Below are 20069 nucleotides of genomic sequence, written 5' to 3' on the forward strand. Positions count from 1 at the left end.
AATGAAACAGAAGAGGTCATCAAAAGCCTACCAACAAAGAAAAGTCCAGGACCAGATGGGTTCTCAGCCGAGTTCTACAAAACCTTTAAAGAAGAGCTCATTCCAATACTTCTCAAACTATTCCATGAAATAGAAGAGGAGGGAACCCTCCCAAACTCGTTCTATGAAGCCAATATCACCCTGATACCTAAACCAGACAGAGACACATCGAGAAAAGAAAATTTCAGACCAATATCCTTAATGAACATCGACGCAAAAATTCTCAACAAAATTTTAGCAAATTGCATACAAATATATATTAAAAAGATAGTGCACCACGATCAAGTGGGTTTTATCCCAGGGTTGCAAGTTTGGTTCAACATTTGGAAATCAATAAATGTCATTCACCATATCAACAGACTTAAAGTTAAGAATCACATGATTATTTCAATAGATGCAGAAAAAGCAATCGATAATATACAGCATCCCTTCATTCTCAAAACACTAGAAAAATTTGGGGTAGTGGGAACATTCCTTAACATTTTAAAGGCAATCTATGCTAAGCCCATGGCTAATATCATTCTAAATGGTGAAAAACTGAAAGCGTTCCCCCTAAAAACTGGAACAAGGCAGGGATGCCCTCTTTCACCGCTTCTATTCAACATCGTCCTTGAGACTCTAGCCAGAGCAATCAGACAAACCAAAGAAATTAAAGGGATACGAATAGGAAAAGAAGAACTCAAACTATCCCTGTTTGCTGATGACATGATTATATATTTAGAGGAACCTGGAAATTCCACCAGAAAACTTTTAGAACTCATAAGTGAATTCAGTAAAGTAGCAGGTTACAAGATCAATGCTCATAAATCCAATGCATTTTTATACATAAGTGATGAATCTTCAGAAAGAGAAATTAGGAAAACTACCCCATTCACAATAGCCTCAAAAAAAAATAAAATACTTGGGAATCAATCTCACAAAAGAGGTGAAAGACCTCTACAATGAGAACTACAGAACACTAAAGAAAGAAATTAAAGAAAACCTTAGAAAATGGAAAGATCTCCCATGTTCCTGGATAGGCAGAATTAATATTGTCAAAATGGCTATACTTCCTAAAGTGCTATACAGATTCAATGCAATTCCAATTAAAATCCCAATGATGTACCTTGCAGAAATAGAGCAAGCAATTATGAAATTCATTTGGAAGAATAAAAAACCTAGAATAGCAAAAGCAATCCTCAGTAGCAAGAGCGAAGCAGGGGGTATTGCAATACCATATCTTCAACTCTACTACAAAGCAATAGTAACAAAAACGGCATGGTATTGGTACCAAAATAGACAGGTAGATCAATGGTACAGAATAGAGGACATGGACACAAACCCAAATAAATACAATTTTCTCATACTAGACAAAGGTTCCAACAATATGCAATGGAGAAAAGATAGCCTCTTCAACAAATTGTGCTGGGAAAACTGGAAAACCATATGCAAAAGAATGAAATTAAACCCCTATCTCTCACCCTACACAAAACTCAACTCAAAATGGATCAAGGACCTCGGAATCAGACCAGAGACCCTGCATCTTATAGAAGAAAAAGTAGGTCCAAATCTTCAACTTGTTGGCTTAGGATCAGACTTCCTTAACAGGACTCCCATAGCACAAGAAATAAAAGCAAGAATCAACAACTGGGATAGATTCAAACTAAAAAGCTTTCTCTCAGCAAAGGAAACTATCAGAAATGTGAAGAGAGAGCCTACGGAGTGGGAGAATATCTTTGCCAACCATACCTCAGATAGAGTGCTAATTTCCAGAATCTATAAAGAACTCAAAAAACTCTACACGAAGAATACAAATAATCCAATCAACAAATGGGCTAAGGAAATGAACAGACACTTCACAGAAGAAGATGTACAAGTAATCAACAGATATATGAAGAAATGTTCAACATCCCTAGTAATAAGGGAAATGCAAATCAAAACTACCCTAAGATTTCATCTCACCCCAATTAGAATGGCGATTATTAAGAATACAAGCAACAATAGGTGTTGGCGAGGATGTGGTGAAAAAGGAACACTCATACATTGCTGGTGGGGTTGCAAATTAGTGCAACCACTCTGGAAAGCAGTGTGGAGATTCCTCAGAAAGCTTGGAATGGACCCACCATTTGACCCAGCTATCCCACTCCTTGGCCTATACCCAAAGGACTTAAAATCAGCATACTACAGAGATACAGCCACATCAATGTTCATTGCTGCTCAATTCACCATAGCCAGATTGTGGAACCAACCTAGATGCCCTTCAGTTGATGAATGGATAAAGAAACTGTGGCATATTTATACAATGGAATATTACTCCGCAATGAAGAATGATAAAATTATGGCATTTGTAGGCAAATGGACGAAATTGGAGAATATCATGCTAAGTGAGATAAGCCAATCTCAAAAAACTAAAGGACGAATGATCTCGCTGATAAGCGGATGAGGACATATAATGGGGGGTGGGAGGGGTTAGCATTAGGTTTAGGGTTAGGTTTAGGGTTAGGGATAAGGAGAGCGGTAAGAATGAAGGAAAGAAGGACTGTATAGAGGGAAAAGAGGGGTGGGAGGTGTGGGGGGGAAGGGAAAAAAAAATAAACATCATTGCCCTATGTAAAAAAAAAGAAAAAAAAACAACTAAATAAATTCACGCTCATTTGGATATCAAAAAAAAAATAAATCATAGCAACAGACACTTTTGATTGATGTATTGACTTATGGTATAAAAAACCCCACAACCCTATGATCAGGGCTGTTCTCTCAATAACCATTTTTGAGGCATTGTGTGAGGCAATCATCTGAGTGCCTAATAAAGACTCTCAACTTTGGACTCCTCAGTGGTGGTGGTCTGTTCTTAGACTGTGCCTCATAACACTTTCTGGAGCCTTCCTAAGTCAGCGGCTGGGGCAGTGGGAAAGCCGCCCTTTGACTGAGTGACTTAAGCCATGCATTCCTGTGGCTGCTTTCCTTCAGACAGCTTTGTCATCTGTCCTATGTTCTCAGGTGCTGCAGAGAGCAGCCCCCTCCTCCAGGCCTGCCTTGATCTTGGTTGCAAAAAAAGGACAGGTTCACATGAGTCAGGGGCAGCCCAACTGTCCAAGCACCTCAGGCTGAGTCATTAGAATCAGTCACCCTAGGGATTTTGGGGGTTGACTTTGAACCTGGGTCTATAGAGACACTTCTTGGGACACCTGGGCTGCAGCTCCTGACCTTGACCCAAAAGTGCAACTTGAGCATTTCCAGTGATTTGTCACATTTTATGTTATTTTATCCACTTACGTTGTTTTATAAATTTTTATGGGCCTTTCCTGACATTGGAATTTCATCCATGTTTTTTATTGTATTTTTTTTCTGATGAGAGAGAGAGAGAACCTGTGCTGCTCTGCTTCTTCACCTTTGCCTTCATCTCCTCCTCCTCCTTCTTATTTTGGTACAAAGGATTGAACCCAGGGTTGCTTAACCACTGAGTCACATCCCCAGCCCTTTTTCATTTTCTTATTTTGAGAAATAAAAACAAAAGTAAAAGGAATGGAGATAGACCTTGAAGGACCAGCGATGATGATTTATTAAGTAGTGGAGGGACATATTTTTAGGAGGAACCTGGCACCTGGTTACAACAGGTTTGATTTTTATAGGATTAAGTGAGACTTAATCATCATAGAAGAATGTGTAGAGACTTAATCATAGACACTTAATCATAGCAGAATGTGTGGGTTGGGTAGTCAGGGGAATAGCTATAGAACAGGAAATTGTGAAGGTTCAGAGCCTGTTGTTGCTGGGAAATGGTGAAAGTTCAGAGCCCATTACTTTCCTTCTTTCCCTTGAATTCATTGTTCCCTTTTTCTCCCTGGCGGTTGTTTTTCCATATCCTTCAAGAAAGGGTCTGGATAAGTTGTCCAGTCTGGCCTTGAACTTCAATCCTCCTGCCTCAGCCTCCTGAGCTGCTGGGATTACAGTTGAGTGCCTGTCAAGAGCAGTTTCTGGCCTACAAAATTAATTATGCTGGATTCCAGGAAGAGACATAAAGGAAGCAGGGCGACTTTGTTACTGAGTACAGGTTTGGAGGCTCATCCCTTGGATAACAAGAGATGAGTCTGAGAGATGAGTGATGGGGGAAAGAAAGGCTTTATTTAAGCCCAGTGTGATGGCGCTTACCTGTAATCCTATTGACTCAGGAGACTGAGCCAGGAGGATTGCACATTTGAGGCTAGCATCAGCAACTTAGTGAGGAAGTAAGTAAGCAACTTGGTGAGACTCTGTCTCAAAGAAAATATAAAAGGTCTGGGACTGGAGTTCAGTGGTTAGCATCCATGGGTTCAATCCCCAGTACTGGTGGAAGAAGACCTTATTCAGTGGTCAAGAATGAAGAGGGAGTTTTGCTCACAAAAAGTTTCTCACCTCAAGAGATTGAGGGCTATAGATGTCTTTGCCTCTGAGGTAAGTCTCTTGGAGACAACAGATTGTTAGGTCTTGTTTTTTAATCTAATTTGCCAGTCTATATCTTTTGACTGACAAGTTCAGACAATTAACTTTCAAGGTTATTATTGAGATATGATATGTATTCCCAGTAATTTTGGCTTATTTCTAGTTTTTAATTTGAATTGGTTTCTCCTTTGATTGACTATTTCTTTAGTGTATTTCCTCCCTTTTTGGCTTTCCTTTTTTTCCTATTTAATCTTCATGGAATATTTTGATGAGAATGTTCTGTAATGTAGGCTTTCTAGTTGCCAATTCTTTTAACATTTTTTATCATGGAAGGTTTTTTCATCTTCAAATCTGAAGCTTAATTTTGCTCAATATGGGATTCTTGGTTGGCATCCACTTTCTTTCAGAGCTTGGTATATGTTATTCTAGGACCTCCTAACTTTGAGGTTCTGGGTCGAGAAATCAGCTGAGACCTGATTTGGTTCCCCCATATATAATCTGATGTTTTTCTCTCACAGCCTTTAAAATTCTATCCTTAATCTGTATGTTAGTCATTCTCATTATAGTGTGTCTTGGTGGGGGTCTGTTGTCATTTTGTACATTTGGGGTCCTGTAAGGTTTTTGTATTTGATTTTCCATTTTATTCTTTAGGTTTGGGAAATTTTCTAATATTATTTCATTGAAAAGATTGTGCACACCTTTGGTTTGTATCTCCGTGCCGTCCTCTACCCTGATTAATTTTAAGTTTGGTCTTTTCAGGTTATCCCATAGTCCTGAAAGTTCTTTTCATGTTTTTTTAACATCTTCTCTCTGTGATTAACTCCATTTTCAAGATTATATATTTTGTCTTTACTGCCTGAGGTTCTGTCTTCCACGTGTTCTAGTCTGTTGGTTATACATTCTTTTGAATTTTACATTTGGTTTATTGCTTTCTTCATCTTGAGAATTTCTGCTCTGGGCACCCCAGAATCTGTACCTCTTTATTGAAGTGATATTTCACTTCCTGTATTTTCTCTCTGATGTTATTGATTTCATTCCTTACACCATCATTTACTTTGCTTGTCAGTTTATGTACATTCTAAACTCCTTCTTTGACATTTCTTCCACTGTGGTGTTGATGGATTCTGTTATTGGAGTATCTTGGTTTTGTGATTTGTTTCCTTGCTTTTTCATGTTGTTTATGTGTCTACCCATCTAGCAGTATAGTATGACTCTGAAGCAATAGGGTTTCTACCCTCTGGAATTACAGTGTACTTGATGGTTTCCAAATCCTTGCTGTTTAGGGGGAGACAAATAATAACAACCAACGCAAACAATATAGAACATTAAACCAAATACTTCTATGACGTCTACAATGTTAATTATCACAGTAAAAAGAAATGATACGATCAGTTATTGCCTACAAAATAAATGGCAAGTTTGCAAAATAGTTTACAATTTCCAATGGTGAGCAAGGAGAGAGCAGAAGTGATACAGGATGTGAAGATTATGAGTGAGGAGAGAAGATGAAGTAAAAAATTAAAGGAATAATGGAAGAGAAACATTAAAAATTGGTTGTTAGTAGAAGAAAAGAGAATCAAGAGAAACAGGTAGGAGAAAAAATAAATGAATAATTTAAAAAAATTATAAATAAAAATAAAAGAAGGCAAAACAAAACTAAAATATACTAATCAAATATCCTAATTCACAAAAACTAATCAATGAAAAATAACTGACTTCAAAAATACTAGAAATGAGAAAAAACCCCACAAATATAAATATGTATAAATGTACATGTACCACTAAGTTCATAATTAAACAGAGAACAAGAGAAAACAAACAAACAGAAAAGAAAAGCAAAAGAAGTTCTTGATGAAAGTTAAAGAATTCTTTCCATTGGAGTAAAAAATTTTCCCAGCTTCTCCTCTCAGCAGTGTTAGGTGGGGTCTTCTGGGGTGTGGTGCTCTACCCTCTGGATCGTGGAGTGAGAGAGGTTATCCCATAGGTGGAATTCCTGGAGGCACGGTTTAGGCTTAGGTGAATCCAGGTTCTTTCCTGAATGCTAATTGGTCTGGAGATTTTAAATCAGCTTACCTACAGTGCCCACTACTAGCTGGTCCATGCTGGAGGACTTCACCCCAGAGAATCTCCCCTGGGTTCCACTCATTTGGTGGGGGAGCCAATTCTTAGTCCTCTACATCATCTTTGAACCTCATATTTCCTGGTCTTGTGTTCAGTCTCCAGTCAATCTCTTCTGTTCCTGCCCTTCTGAGTTCCTGGCCAGATGCATCTTTCTCAGCAGGTCCTGCAAGCAACTGGATTGGAAGGGCAGGGGTAGAGCCAGGTGGGTTTCCATGACCAGTTGTCCCCTGTGTAAACCTCTTTCCATGTTTAATTTTCTCCTGGTGATTGAAGCACACTCTATGTTGTGCAGTGTGTATTTACTGAGTCTGTATTTCAAGCCAAACTCAAGTTTGTCAGGAATTGGCTTCCTGAGCTGCCAGCTCCCGTGCCACAACTGCAAACTAGTTCCTTCCTTTGTCCTCAGCCCACCACCTGGAGAGATGGTGGCTTCTTTCCCTGCACGTGGATAGTGTGCAGTGTGTCTTTCAGGTTTGGTGGGTAATGCCCTTCATCTCTAAATGCTCCATACCGAGACATGCCTCAGGCCTCCCAGAAATGTGAGTTCCTTTAATTCCCTTTTCCCTCCACTTTGTTCATGGAGGAAATTCTGTGGCTGGAGCTTCTGACCTGGCTGAGGCAGTGGCTGTGTTGCTGGGGACTTTTTCTTGTTTTATTATATCCAACCTCCTAAGTCCCTGATCTGCTTTGAATGGCTAGTTTTGAATTCCAGTAAAGTACCCTTCCTCTCCATTTTTTATGTTTATTCGCCTTTAGGAGAATCTGCTTTTCTGCTTTCTTGGTTTCACACCACAAAACAGTCAGGAAAACAACCTCCTCTATTCTGCCATCTTGAAAACCTAGCTAGAATATACATTCATTCCAATTTTTTGGATTAGAGAGCAAGTGGTAAAAAGTAAAAAATAATGTAGCAAAAGAAAATAGCAAGGAAGCATTAAGATGAGCACAACATAGATTGACAGAGATACAGTGAGTTATCATACTTAGAAACTGGTTAAATATCATTATTAAGAAGATCACAATACCATGCCATTTTTATTACTATAGCTCTGTAGTATAGTTTAAGGTCTGGTATTGTGATGCCTGCTTCTTCACAAAAACATCATGTTATTGTCACCAAAATAGACAGGTAGACCAATGGTACAGAACAGAAGACACAGAGAAAAACCCACATAAATACAGTTATCTCATACTAGACATAGGTGCCAAAAACATACATTGGAGAAAGATAGCCTCTCCAACAAATGGTGCTGGGAATACTGGAAATCCATATGCAGCAAAATGAAATTAAATCCCTATCTCTCACCCTGCACAAAACTCAACTCGAAGTGGATCAAGAATCTAGGAATTAGACCAGAGACCCTTCACCAACTAGAAGAAAAGTAGGCCTGAATTTTCACCATGTCAGCTTAGGATCTGATTTCCTTAACAAGACGCCTAAAGTGTAACAAATAAAATCAAGAGTCAATAAATAGGATGGATTCAAACTAAAAAGCTTCTTCTCAGCAAAGGAAACAATCAATAACATTAAGAAAGAGCCTATAGAGTGGGAGAAAATCTTTAACACATGTACATAAGATAGAGCAATAATCTCCAGGATATTTAAATAACAGAAAAAACTTAACACCAAACAAACAAATAACCCAATCAATAAATGGGTTAAAGAATTGAACAGACACTTCACAGAAGAAGATCAACAAATATATGACAAAATATTCAACATCTCTAGTCCTTAGAGAAATGCAAATCAAAACTACTCTAAGATATCATCTCACTCCAGTCAGAATGGCAATTATCAAGAATACAGGCAACAATAAATATTGGTGAGAATGTGGGGAAAAAGGTACACTCATACATTGCTGGTGGGAATGCAAATTAGTGCAACCACTCTGGCAAACAGTATGGAGATTCCTCAGAAAACTTGGAATGAAACCACCATTTGACCCAGCTATCCTATTCCTTGGTTTACAAACAAAGGATATAAAATCAGCATATTACAGTGATGCATATACATCAATATTTATAGTGGCTCAATTCACAATAGCTAAGCTATGGAAACCAATCTAGATGCCCTTCAATAGATGAATGGATCGAGAAACTGTGGCATATATACACAATGGAATATTACAATGTCTTAAAGAAGAATAAAATTATGGCATTTGCAGGTAAATGGATGGAGTTGGAGAATATCATGATAAGTGAAATAATCCAAACCCAAAAAGTCAAAGGTCTAATGTTTTCTCTGATATAGGGATGCTGATTCATAATGGTTGGGGGAAGGGATAAATGGAGGAACCTTGGATTGGGCAGAGGGGAGTGAGGGGAGGGAAGAGGGCAGGGGAGTGGGAAAAATGGTGGAATAAGATTGACGTTATTAACCTAGGTACCTGTATGATCCCACAAATGGTATGGACTCTACATCATGTACAACCAGAGCGATGAATAGTTGTGCAGTTGTGCTCCATTAGTGTACAATGAATCAAAATTAATTCTGGAGTCATGTATGACTAATTAGAACAAGTAAAAATAAAAATAAAAAAAATCCCAATTGAACCCAGTGTGATGGCACATGTCTGTAATCCCAGTGACTCAGGAGGCTGATGCAAGAGTACCACAGGATTGAGGTCAGTCTCAACAATTTAGCAAGACCCTGTCTCAAGATAAAATGAAAGGGCTGGGATGTGGTTCAGTGGTTAAGTTCTCCTAGGATCAATCCCTGGCACTAAAACCAAAACAAAACAAAAACAACAGAAAACAAACTCAATTGGATATGCACATTTGTATTAAATGAAGGATAAATGTTCTTATGATGCAAAAAACCATAAGTCCACAGAACTAAAGAGCAACATTTTTATTAGGCAGAATTCAAGAATATAATAAAATATATATTTTGGGGACAATATCATAATGTACCCCAGGTTGTCCTTGAAATCCTGGGCTCCAGCAAACTTTATGTCCCAGCCTCCAAGTAGCTGGAATGACAGGTGTGCAGCACTGTACCTGACCCCAACAAAATATTTCATGTTTACTAATTATACAATATAGGATGTAACATTTAAGAAATTTTATGTGAAAAATAACTTGATAGTCATGCAAAACAAATGCTCTGTATCTTGATGTGGTAGTTTTACTGATGTAAGCAATGAATATATTTAAAAGCACTGTACCCTTAAAATTAGACCATGTACTTAAAATTTATTAAGTAATTTGTCAATTAAAGAGAAGACTCATAGGAAAAGAAACTTACCAGAGTTGTCAGATTATAAAATACTCTTAGTAGGCACATAACAGTTATATAATTGAAAAGATAATTCTAAAAATTAAATGTGAATATTTTTGGTGATTTTTCACTTTTGAGTAAGTTGAAAATTAAGCTTTTAAAAGTACATATTTTGATGACACAATAAATTTGTAGAAATGTAAGATAGAAAAACAATTCTTAGCCAGGCATGGTGGTGCACTCATGTAATCCCAGCAGCTCAGAAGACTGAGGCAGGAGGATCATAAATTCAAAACCAGAAATAGCAAGAATGTATCTCAAAAATAAGCAATCGAACAAACAAAAACAAAAACATAAAAACAAAACAAAACCAGCTGGACAAGTGGTTCAGTGCTTACATATCCGTTGGTTACAAAAAAAGAAAAAAAATTAAATTTATAATATTTATAAAAATTAATTTAAAAAATAATTTAATTTAAAATTGTTTATATTTTTGAATAAAATTTATGAAACAATATGTAACATGAATAAAGTATTTTACATCAGATAAATTTATCAGGGGAAGCCTTGTCACTCACTGCCTGATAGAATGTCATTCCCAGCCCACCCCTTGTTCTCTGACAGCATCCATGAGGAGTACTGTGGTTTGAATGTAATTTGCCTTCCAGGGCTCATGGGTTGAACACTCGATTCTCAGTATAAGGCTGTTAAGAGGTGGTGGAACCTTTAAAAGGTGGGGCTTAGGGGGAGGTCTCTGGATTATTTGGCTGTGCCTTTGGAAGGTGTGGATGTAGTTCTCATGGGACCCCAGCTGTGCTTTGGTTTCCTGCCTAGGATGCGATCTTTCCTGTCACATGCCCTCCTGTCATTGTGATGCACCATGAGGTCTACACCAGAAGCAAGCAGATGCTGGTGTCATGACCTCAAGCCTCCAGAACTGTGAGCTACATGAGTCTCTTTTCTTTATACATTAAAAACCTCAGAGATGTTGCTATAGTAACAGAAATATGGATGAAGACAAGGGGGATTTGGAGTAACTTCTTGCAGGCAGGTGAGTTGAAAGGTTTTCCACTGACCTTTGCTGATGGTGGCTGGAGTAAAGCCATTATTGATCAAAAATTGCATGTCTTGTTAGACTTACCTTGTCCTGGTCCTTTGACTAGAGGACGGACTTTTGGACATGTCTTGTTGGTGTTCTTCCATTACTCTTTCTGGGTTGTTGACATATTCAGTTCCAAGTCTTGAACAACTGATGTAAAAGAGAATCCAGAAACTCACCAACACTTTGTCCTTTGGACCCAAGGACTCCAGTCTGCATTTTTTGCTACACCATTCACACTCTTATCTTTGTTTTAGAGTAGTCAGGTCTTTTAGATTTACCTAGTGGGAAGAGCAGGAAAAATGATCTACTTCATTGAAGCAGATGTTTCTTTACTATGGATTATGACTAATAAAAGAATTAAAAGGAAAAAAACTAAATATTTTAGTGTCTTTAATTTTTTATTCAATACATAAAATTATACATATTTACAGATTGTTGTGTGATGCTTAAATACATGAACAAGTGTATTATATTCAAACCAGGGCAAACATCTATTTTTCTTGATATTTTGAACTGAGCTTCCATTTTGCACTAGGCCATGCAAATTATGTAGAAAGCCCTGTGCTCTGACTACTTTCTCCAAACTTTGTGACCAGATGGTTCCTAGAATATAAAACCTCCTGATCTCAGAAGGAAGGACTTTTCTTTTCCTGGATCCAAAAGCTCAAGGTCCCCACTACATTAGAGTGAGAATCCTGGAAAGTTGTGCTCAGGTTGGAACCCCTGTTTCCCAGCATGGGTGTCAGAAGAGCTAGACTCTGCCTATCCTGGCCTTCTTGAACCCCCAACCCTATCAGGCTGCAGAATGCTATGCTATTTGCTTGTTAGGGGAGAAATTTGCTGCTCCCCCAAATTATTAGATGAGTTGAGGCTTCCTTGAGGATTTTGTGATTGACTTGACAGGTGTTAGATGGGCTCAGCTATGGTTTGGGTATGATTTGTCCCCCCAAAAGCTCATGGGCTGAAGACTTGGTCTCCAGTGTAAAAGTACTGAAGATGGTAGAACCTTTAAGAGGTGGAGTCTACCCAGAGGTGATTAGGTCATGGGGGAACCATCCTGGGAAGGGATCAATGCCTGTCTTGCAGGAGCAGCTTAGGTATCATGGGACTGGGTTGGCTACCCATGGAGTGGGCTGTTATAGACCAAGTTCATTCTGTGGTCTTTCTCTCTTGCTCCCTCTCTCACCATGTGACCTCTCTCTTCTGCACACACCACTAACCAATATAGTACCTGCTCCATCTGTGATGTCATCCACCATGGTGAGCCAGAAGACCTCACCTAAGGCTGAGCAGACAGAGCTGCCTGATCTTGGACTTTGAGTCTCCAAAACTGTGGTTAAAGTACTTTTTTACTTTATAATGTACCCTGTCTCAGGTATTTTGTTGTATCAGCACAAAATGGACTAAATTATGCAGCAAGGACCAGCAAATAGGAAGGCTCTAGAGAACTCCTTCTTTTAAGGAAAATATGGGATTGATTTTCTGGGGAATCCTGAATTGCACATGGAGGTAATTCATTGAACCTCTTTCTCCCTCAAAATTTCCCCCATGAACCTAATATCTGCTTACTGAATAGTCAAGATTAGGTACTTTTATATGGCACCAGCAAGGTAGAAATTCCAGGAAAGAAAAGAATAACTTAGTTTGAATAAATTTGATTTTATTATGAGAATATTGAAGCTTAATGCAATATCAATAAACAAAAATATGTGCTTTCTGTTTACAGTTTATAGAAAATGAGAGGGGGAGGGGAAAGGGAGAAGGAGAGTGAACATCATTACCCTATGTATATGTATGATTACATGTATGGTGTGAATCTACATCATGTACAACTATAGAAATGAAAAGTTGTAACCCATTTGTGTACAATGAGTCAAAATGCTGTCTGTAAAAATAAAAAATAAAAAATACATATTAAACGTCCAAAAAAAGTGATATACTTGCCTCGTTCTATTTTCTATTTTGCTCTATTTTTCAAAATGCCTGAGATTGGGTAATTTAAAAGGAAAGACGTTTATTCTGGTTCATGGTTCTGGAGTCTGGAAAGTTCAGGATCACACAGCAACATCTGGCAAGGGCCACATAATACCTCAACTCCTTGTTGGAGCTGAGATGAAAGGACAAGTGGGTACATTGACAGTTGAAAGAGTGTGAGGAGCAGCCTTGTTATAACAACCCACTCTCGAGGTAATGAATCTAGTGAGAACAGGAACTCACTCCTACCAGATGGCACTAAGACATTCACGAGGGCTCCATTCCTGTGACCTCAATACTCCCACCTACTCCCAACCTCCCCCAGCTCTAGGAGTCACGTCAGCAATGAAGAATTAAGATTCCACCACATGAACGTGGGGACTCACTAAGACCATAGCAATCATTAAAAACCTCAGCGTGATAACAGATAACAGATAACAGATTACTAGATAACAGATTCTTCTCCCAGGGTGGTCTGGATGAAGTCAGATCTGGCTGAGGGCTGGTTGGGTGGTGTTCCTGAAGAAAGAGGAAGGGAGACAGCAGAGAGGCAGGGGGAGGGGGAGGGGAAGGGGCAAGGGCTAGAAGGAATGGAGGGAGTCACATGGTTACTCAGGGATGGAAAGTGGAGCCTCAACAGGGGCTACAACCAAGCTCTGTCCCCTGCTGCCCCTCCCCCAGCCTGGGCTAGAATCACATACTTAACTGGCACAAATCCTGGAGATGGGGGAGGACCTGCAGTCGGGCTTCATGCCTGGGACCTTGAATGTCACCACTGCCTGATTCTGAGAGCCCTGGGACTCCAGGCAGCAGTGCTAGAAGCAGGGATAGAAGATGCAGTTGGGGACACACAGCCGGGTTGCATTCAGGGGCAGGATGGTGTCATTGTCACAGCACTGCTCCAAGGGGTTGTAGGTCTGGTCCCCACACCTGGGCGCTGGCTGGCACAGCCATAGGTCAGTATCTGGAAGAGTTAAGGATGAGCAGGTTTGAAGGGCCAGTGTAGGACATGACATCCCACCACCAGCTGCATCTCCTCCTCACCACACCCATTCTCACCTGTGACTCCATTTGAGTCTGATGAGCCCAGGAGTTCAGCAAGGAAGACAGCAGCTGAGAAGAAGGGGAGTGAGAATGAGAGTACTGGGAAGGGGCAGTCTGAGCACCGTCCTGGGGACAGGGTGCTGTCTCTGAGCTTTGATTTAGAGTGGACTGTGGGGCCAGGTCCTGGGGTCTAGGTGGCTGATGAGGAAATGCTAGGAGGGGTCTGGGAAGAGTGAAGCTTCTGAAATTTGCAGGCGGGAAGACAGGGTGCAGTCAGAGGTGACAGGAGGTGAGTATACAGAAGAGAGAATCAAGGTTCAGAGGTAAAAAGGCTCAACTTGGGACTGGAGTCTCCTTACCAAAGATTCTGAGCAGCATGGTTCTGGTTAGGCTGCAGAGCAGAGGGAGGCAGAGCAACAACACAACTATCTGGGACCTTGGGCTGTGGCTTATAAAGGGATCACAGAAATGCCTAGGGAGGAATCTAAAGAGGAACCCTCCCATCTCATATTATCGCAGATGTAGTGCTATTTCTGGAAGGGTGGGGCACAAGGATCTGCGTGTAGGAAAAACCCACAGATGAAACCACATATCAGTTTTCAAATTGGCTGACACATCCTATCTTGGAAAGGTTTTCAAACTTGTGACTCTGGTTATTGCTTCTTTTTCAATGCTGTGGGGGAACCCCAGTTTTGTGTGCACACCACCCACCAGCAACTGGCTGTTTCTAGGCTTCCTATTCTGCTTATCTTGGAAGTTTCAAGGACTTTCTTCATCTGCAACTAGGTCCACTTCTCCATTTGATCTGTGTAGAATTCTTCGGATATTTGGGGTTGGGGAATTACAAAGTTTCAATATGAACTGGGAGAGCAGAAGCTAGGGAGAACAAAAAAAGGAACAGAGAGACATAAGACAGAGCTCTGGGATTGACAGAGGGAAGGGCAGTGCCTTTATTTGTTTGCTAAATTTTTGGCCTAAAAATGCCCCACTCCTGTATCTTACTGTTATTTTATTGTCACCATCACTATTGTGTATGTGATGAGCTATCTCAGGAATATTCTGACAGTGTGCCCCTCTCTACCCTGTTTCCCAGGGGTTTCCTCTGAGTGATAGTAAAAAGGCTGAAAGAGTGGAGGAGGGGTCAGGCAGAAGCTTTAGAGTCACTGAAGGATTTTGTAGCATCAGGGAGACCCCTGTTCCTCCTCCTCCTCTTTAAACCAGATGTGCAGTACTTGAATTATCTGCCATGCATACGGCCTCACCCTCGTCTCCTTCTGCAGATGTGTCTGTGTGGGTGTCAGGTTCTCGCCATGCCTTCTCCTGGCCCCTGCACCCCAACAGGAATGCTGCTTGTAAAACCACCCTTGTCCCACTGCCACACACTCATTTATATAAAACTATCCTGAGAAAACAGATCATTTCCATCTTAGCTAATTAACTTGATGCCACATTCATGACTCTGAGTAGCAACCCAGAAATTCATGACCTCATGAAAGAGATATCCTGGGTGAACAAAACGGTGGAGGAAAATAATAAAGTTTTCAGTAGAAGAATCAATCTCTATAACTGAAACATCTGAAAATCTCATGGAACCTACAGTCAAGCAAGAATCAGGGTTGATAGATTCTTCCAGAAAAAACAAACAAACAAAACCAACAACAAAAGTAAGGCTTTTAATTGGAATTGCATTGAATCCGTATAGCACTTTTGGTAGTATGGCCATTTTGACAATATTAATTCTGCCTGTCCAAGAACATGGGAGATCTTTCCATCTTCTAAGGTTTTCTTTAATTGCTTTCTTTACAGTTCTGTAGTTCTCATTGTAGAGGTCTTTCACCTCTTTTGTGAGATTGATTCCCAAGTATTTTATTTTTTTCGAGGCTATTGTGAATGGGGTAGTTTTTCTAATTATTCTTTCCAAAGATTCATCACTCATGTATAAAAATGCATTAGATTAATTTGCATTGATCTTATATCCCGCTACTTTACTAAATGCACTTATGAGTTCTAAAAGTTCTCTGGTGGAATTTCCTGGTTCCTCTAAGTATATAATCATATCATTATCAAATAGGGATAGTTTGAGTTTTTCTTTTCCTATTCGTATCCCTTTAATTTCTTTGGTCTGTCTAATTGCTCTGGCTAGAGCTTCCAGGACGATATTGAATAGAAGTGGTGAAAGAGGGCATACCTGCCTTGTTCCAGTTTTTACGGGGGAATGATTTCAGTTTTTCACCATTTAGAATGATATTAGACATGGTCTTAGCATAGATGGCCTTTAAAATGTTAAAGAATGTTCCCACTATCCCTATTTTTTCTAGTTTTTTGAGCATGAAGGGATGCTGTATTTTATCAAATGCTTTTTCTGCATCAATTGGAATAATCATGTGATTCTTGACTTTAAGTCTGTTGATATGGTGAATGACATTTATTGATTTCCTGATGTTGAACCAAACTTGCATCCCTGGGATGAAACCCACTCGATATTGGTGCACCATCTTTTTAATATGTTTTTGTATGCGATTTACTAAAGTCTTGTTGAGAATTTTTGCGTCGATGTTCATTAAGGATATTGGTCTGAAATTTTCTTTCCTCGATGTGTCTCTGTCTGGTTTAGGCATCAGGGTAATATTAGCTTCATAGAATGAGTTTCGGAGGGTTCCCTCCTCTTCTATTTTATGGAATACTTTGAGAAGTATTGGAATGAACTCTTCTTTAAAGGTTTTGTAGAACTTGGCTGAGAACCCATCTGGTCTCGGACTTTTCTTTGTTGGTAGGCTTTTGATGACTTCTTCTATTTCATTACTTGAAATTGGTCTATTTAAATTGTGTATGTCCTCCTCATTCAGTTTAGGCAATTCATATGTCTGTAGAAACCTGTTGATGTCTTCGAAATTTTCTATATTGTTGGAGTATAGATTTTCAAAATAGCTTCTAATTATGTTTTGTATTTCAATCGTGTCTGTTGTGATATTACCTTGTTCATTCCGAATTTTAGTGATTTGGGTTTTCTCTCGTCTTCTCTTTGTTAGTGTGGATAAAGGTTTATCAATTTTGTTTATTTTTTCGAAGAACCAACTATTTATTTTGTCAATTTTTTGTATTATTTCAATTTCATTGATTTCAGCTCTGAGTTTAACTATTTCCTGTCTTCTACTACTTTTGGTGTTGGTCTGTTCTTGTTTTTCTAGGGCTTTGAGCTATAGTGTTAGGTAGTTTGTTGATGTTTACTTCTTTTATTAAATGTGCTCCATGAACTAAATTTTCCTCTAAGTACTGCTTTCATAGTGTCCAAAATTTTGATATGATGTTTCTTTGTTCTCATTTACCTCTAAGAATCTTTTAATTTCCTTTCTAATATCTTCTGTTATCCATCATCATATAATAGCATATTGTTTAATCTCCAGGTGTTGGAGTAGTTTCTGTTTTTTACTCTTTCATTTATTTCTAACTTCAATCCATTATGATATGATAGAATACAAGGTAGTGTCTCTATCTTCTTGTATTTGCTAACATTAGTTTTGTGGCATAATATATGGTCTATTTAGGGAAGGATCCATGTGTTGCTGAGAAGAAAGTGTATTCGCTCTTGGTTGGATGGTATATTCTATATATGTCTGTTAAGTGTAAATTATTGATTGTGTTATTGAGATCTATGTTTTCTTTGTTCAATTTTTGTTTGGAAGATCTGTCCAGTGGTGAGAGAGGCATGTTAAAATCACCTAGTATTATTGTGTTATGGTCTATTTGGTTTCTGAAAATGAGAAGGATTTGTTTGACTACATGGGTGAGCCACTGTTTGGGGCATAAATGTTTATGATTGTTATGTCTTGCTGATTTATGCTTCCCTTAAGCAGTATGAAATGTCCTCCTTTATCCCTTCTGACTAACTTTGGCTTGAAGTCCACATTATCTGAAATGAGGATGGATACTCCAGCTTTTTTGCTGAGTCCATGTGCATGGTATGTTTTTCCCCATCCTTTCACCTTAGTTCTATGAGGTGAGTCTCTTTCAGGCAACATATTGTTGGATCTTTCTTTTTAATCCAATCTGCCAGTCTATGTCTTTTGATTGATGAATTCAGGGCATTAACATTCAGGGTTATTATTGAGATATGATTTGTATTCCCGGTCATTGGTTCATTTTTAAAATTTTATTTATTTATTTATTTATTTTTTGACACGACTTGGTTCCTCTATATTTGACACTTCCTTTAGAATAATTCCTCCCTTTTCTGATTTGCTTCTTTGTTTTTCATCTCTTCCTCATGGAATATTTTGCTGAGAATGTTCTGTAATGCTGGCTTTCTTTTCGTAAATTCTTTTAGCTTTTGTTTATCATGGAAGGATTTTATTTCATCGTCAAATTTGAAGGTAAGTTTTGCTGGGTATAAGATTCTTGGTTGGCATCCATTTTCTTTCAGGGCTTGAAAAATGTTGTTCCAGGCCCTTCTAGCTTTTAGGGTCTGGATTGATAAATCTGCTGATATCTCTATTGGTTTCCCCCTGAATGTAATTTGGTTCTTTTCTCTCACAGCCTTTAAGATTTTGTCTTTATTTTGTATGTTAGGTATTTTCAATATAATGTGCCTTGGTGTGGTTCTGTTGTAATTTTGTGTATTTGGAGTCCTATAAGCCTCTTGGACTTGATTTTCCATTTCATTCTTTAGATCTGGGAAATTTTCTGATATTATTTCATTGAATAGATTGTTCATTCCTTTGGTTTGTTTCTCTAAGCCTTCCTCAATCCCAATAATTCTTAAATTTGTCCTTTTCATGATATCCCATAGTTCTTGGAGATTCTGTTCATGATTTCTTACCATCTTCTCTGTTTGTTCGACTTTGTTTTCAAGGTTAAATATTTTTTCTTCAATATCTGAGGTTCTGTCTTTTAGGTGTTCTATCCTATTGGTTATGCTTTCTATGGAGTTCTTAATTTGGTTTATTGTTTCCTTCATTTCTAGGATTTCTGTTTTTTTTTTCAATATCTCTAAGTCTTTATTGAAATGATCTTTTGCTTCCTGTATTTGCTCTTTTAACTGTCGATTGGTGCGATCATTCAATGCCTGCATTTGCTCTTTCATCTCATCATTTGCTTCCTTGATCATTTTAATTATGTACATTCTGAACTCCCTTTCTGTCATTTCTTCTGCCATGCTGTCATTGGATTTTATTGATGTAACTTCTAGATTTGTTTGGGGCATTTTCTTCCCTTGTTTTCTCATATTGTTCATGTATCAGTGGACCGCTGAGATATTGCAGATTTTTTCTATTGACTTACAATGTCCCTGAAGATTTCTAGTATATCCCCTCTTATCCTTCAGGAGCCTGAATTCTTGGAGGAAGTTGATAATGCGGTGTTGCACAAGGAAGCTGCCTCTCTAGGGGTGGTTGTCTTCAGGTGGGGAATATTCCCTGCTAGTGGGCAGAGGTGCCTCCATTTGTTGACCAATGGTCATCCAAAGGGGAACTAGGCTGCGGGCTGAGGCAAGGCCTGTTTGAGCCTGTGTGTCTGGTTTTACCATCCTTGTGGGAAAACCTCACCTGGCAGAGAAGACTCACCCAGTGGGGAGGTCTCGCTGGTCAGTTCCCCTCCTAGAGTTCCCCTCAATCTACAACTACTGCCTGGGCTGGGCTGTCTTCCTCTGCAATGTTCCCAGGGGCCCGGACCTACCTCCTGGACCTGGGAGCCTCACCCTTCGCAGACGAGTCTCCTTAGGCTGCCTCTCCTCAGAGAATCTGCCCGCAGTCCTGGAAACTTCGCTCCGCCTCTCAGCTTGTCTCTGTGTGGCTCTTCCACCAAGAAGCCTCCTAGGTCCTGGGACCCTGCTCTGAACCTAATTGCCTGGCTATGTGGCCCCTCTTCTGAGCAGCCACCTGGAGCCCCGTACGGTTGCTCCGAGTCCCAGTGACCTGCCGCACTCCTCTTCCTCCAGGCAACCACCCGGTTTTCTGGTGCAGTCGGTAGGAGTCCAAGCAACTCACTGCGCACCTCCTCCTCCTGACAACTGCCCATAGCCCTGGGCAGTCACTCCGAGTCCAAGTTTCTCACCCCGCTTCTTCTTCTCCTCCAGGCAGCCCCCTGGGTGTTCAGGAGCGGTCACTCAGAGACCAAGTGACCCGCCGTGCTCCTCCTCATCTTCTGGGCAGCCCCCCGGTGTTCAGGAGCAGT

General features: G+C 39.5%; 1 long non-coding RNA gene across 1 annotated transcript; it reads right to left on the reverse strand.

Moving 5' to 3' along the window:
- Positions 1-11367: 11367 nt before the first annotated feature.
- Positions 11368-14396, reverse strand: LOC124966470 (uncharacterized). Its single transcript, XR_007105353.1, has 3 exons — positions 14261-14396; positions 13917-13970; positions 11368-13821 (listed from the first exon to the last, which is right to left on the reverse strand). It is a non-coding gene; the product is annotated as an uncharacterized LOC124966470 (long non-coding RNA).
- Between the last annotated feature and the right edge of the window lie 5673 nt (positions 14397-20069).

Source organism: Sciurus carolinensis, chromosome 16 (genome assembly GCF_902686445.1).
Source record: "Sciurus carolinensis chromosome 16, mSciCar1.2, whole genome shotgun sequence".
Classification (NCBI taxonomy): domain Eukaryota; kingdom Metazoa; phylum Chordata; class Mammalia; order Rodentia; family Sciuridae; genus Sciurus; species Sciurus carolinensis.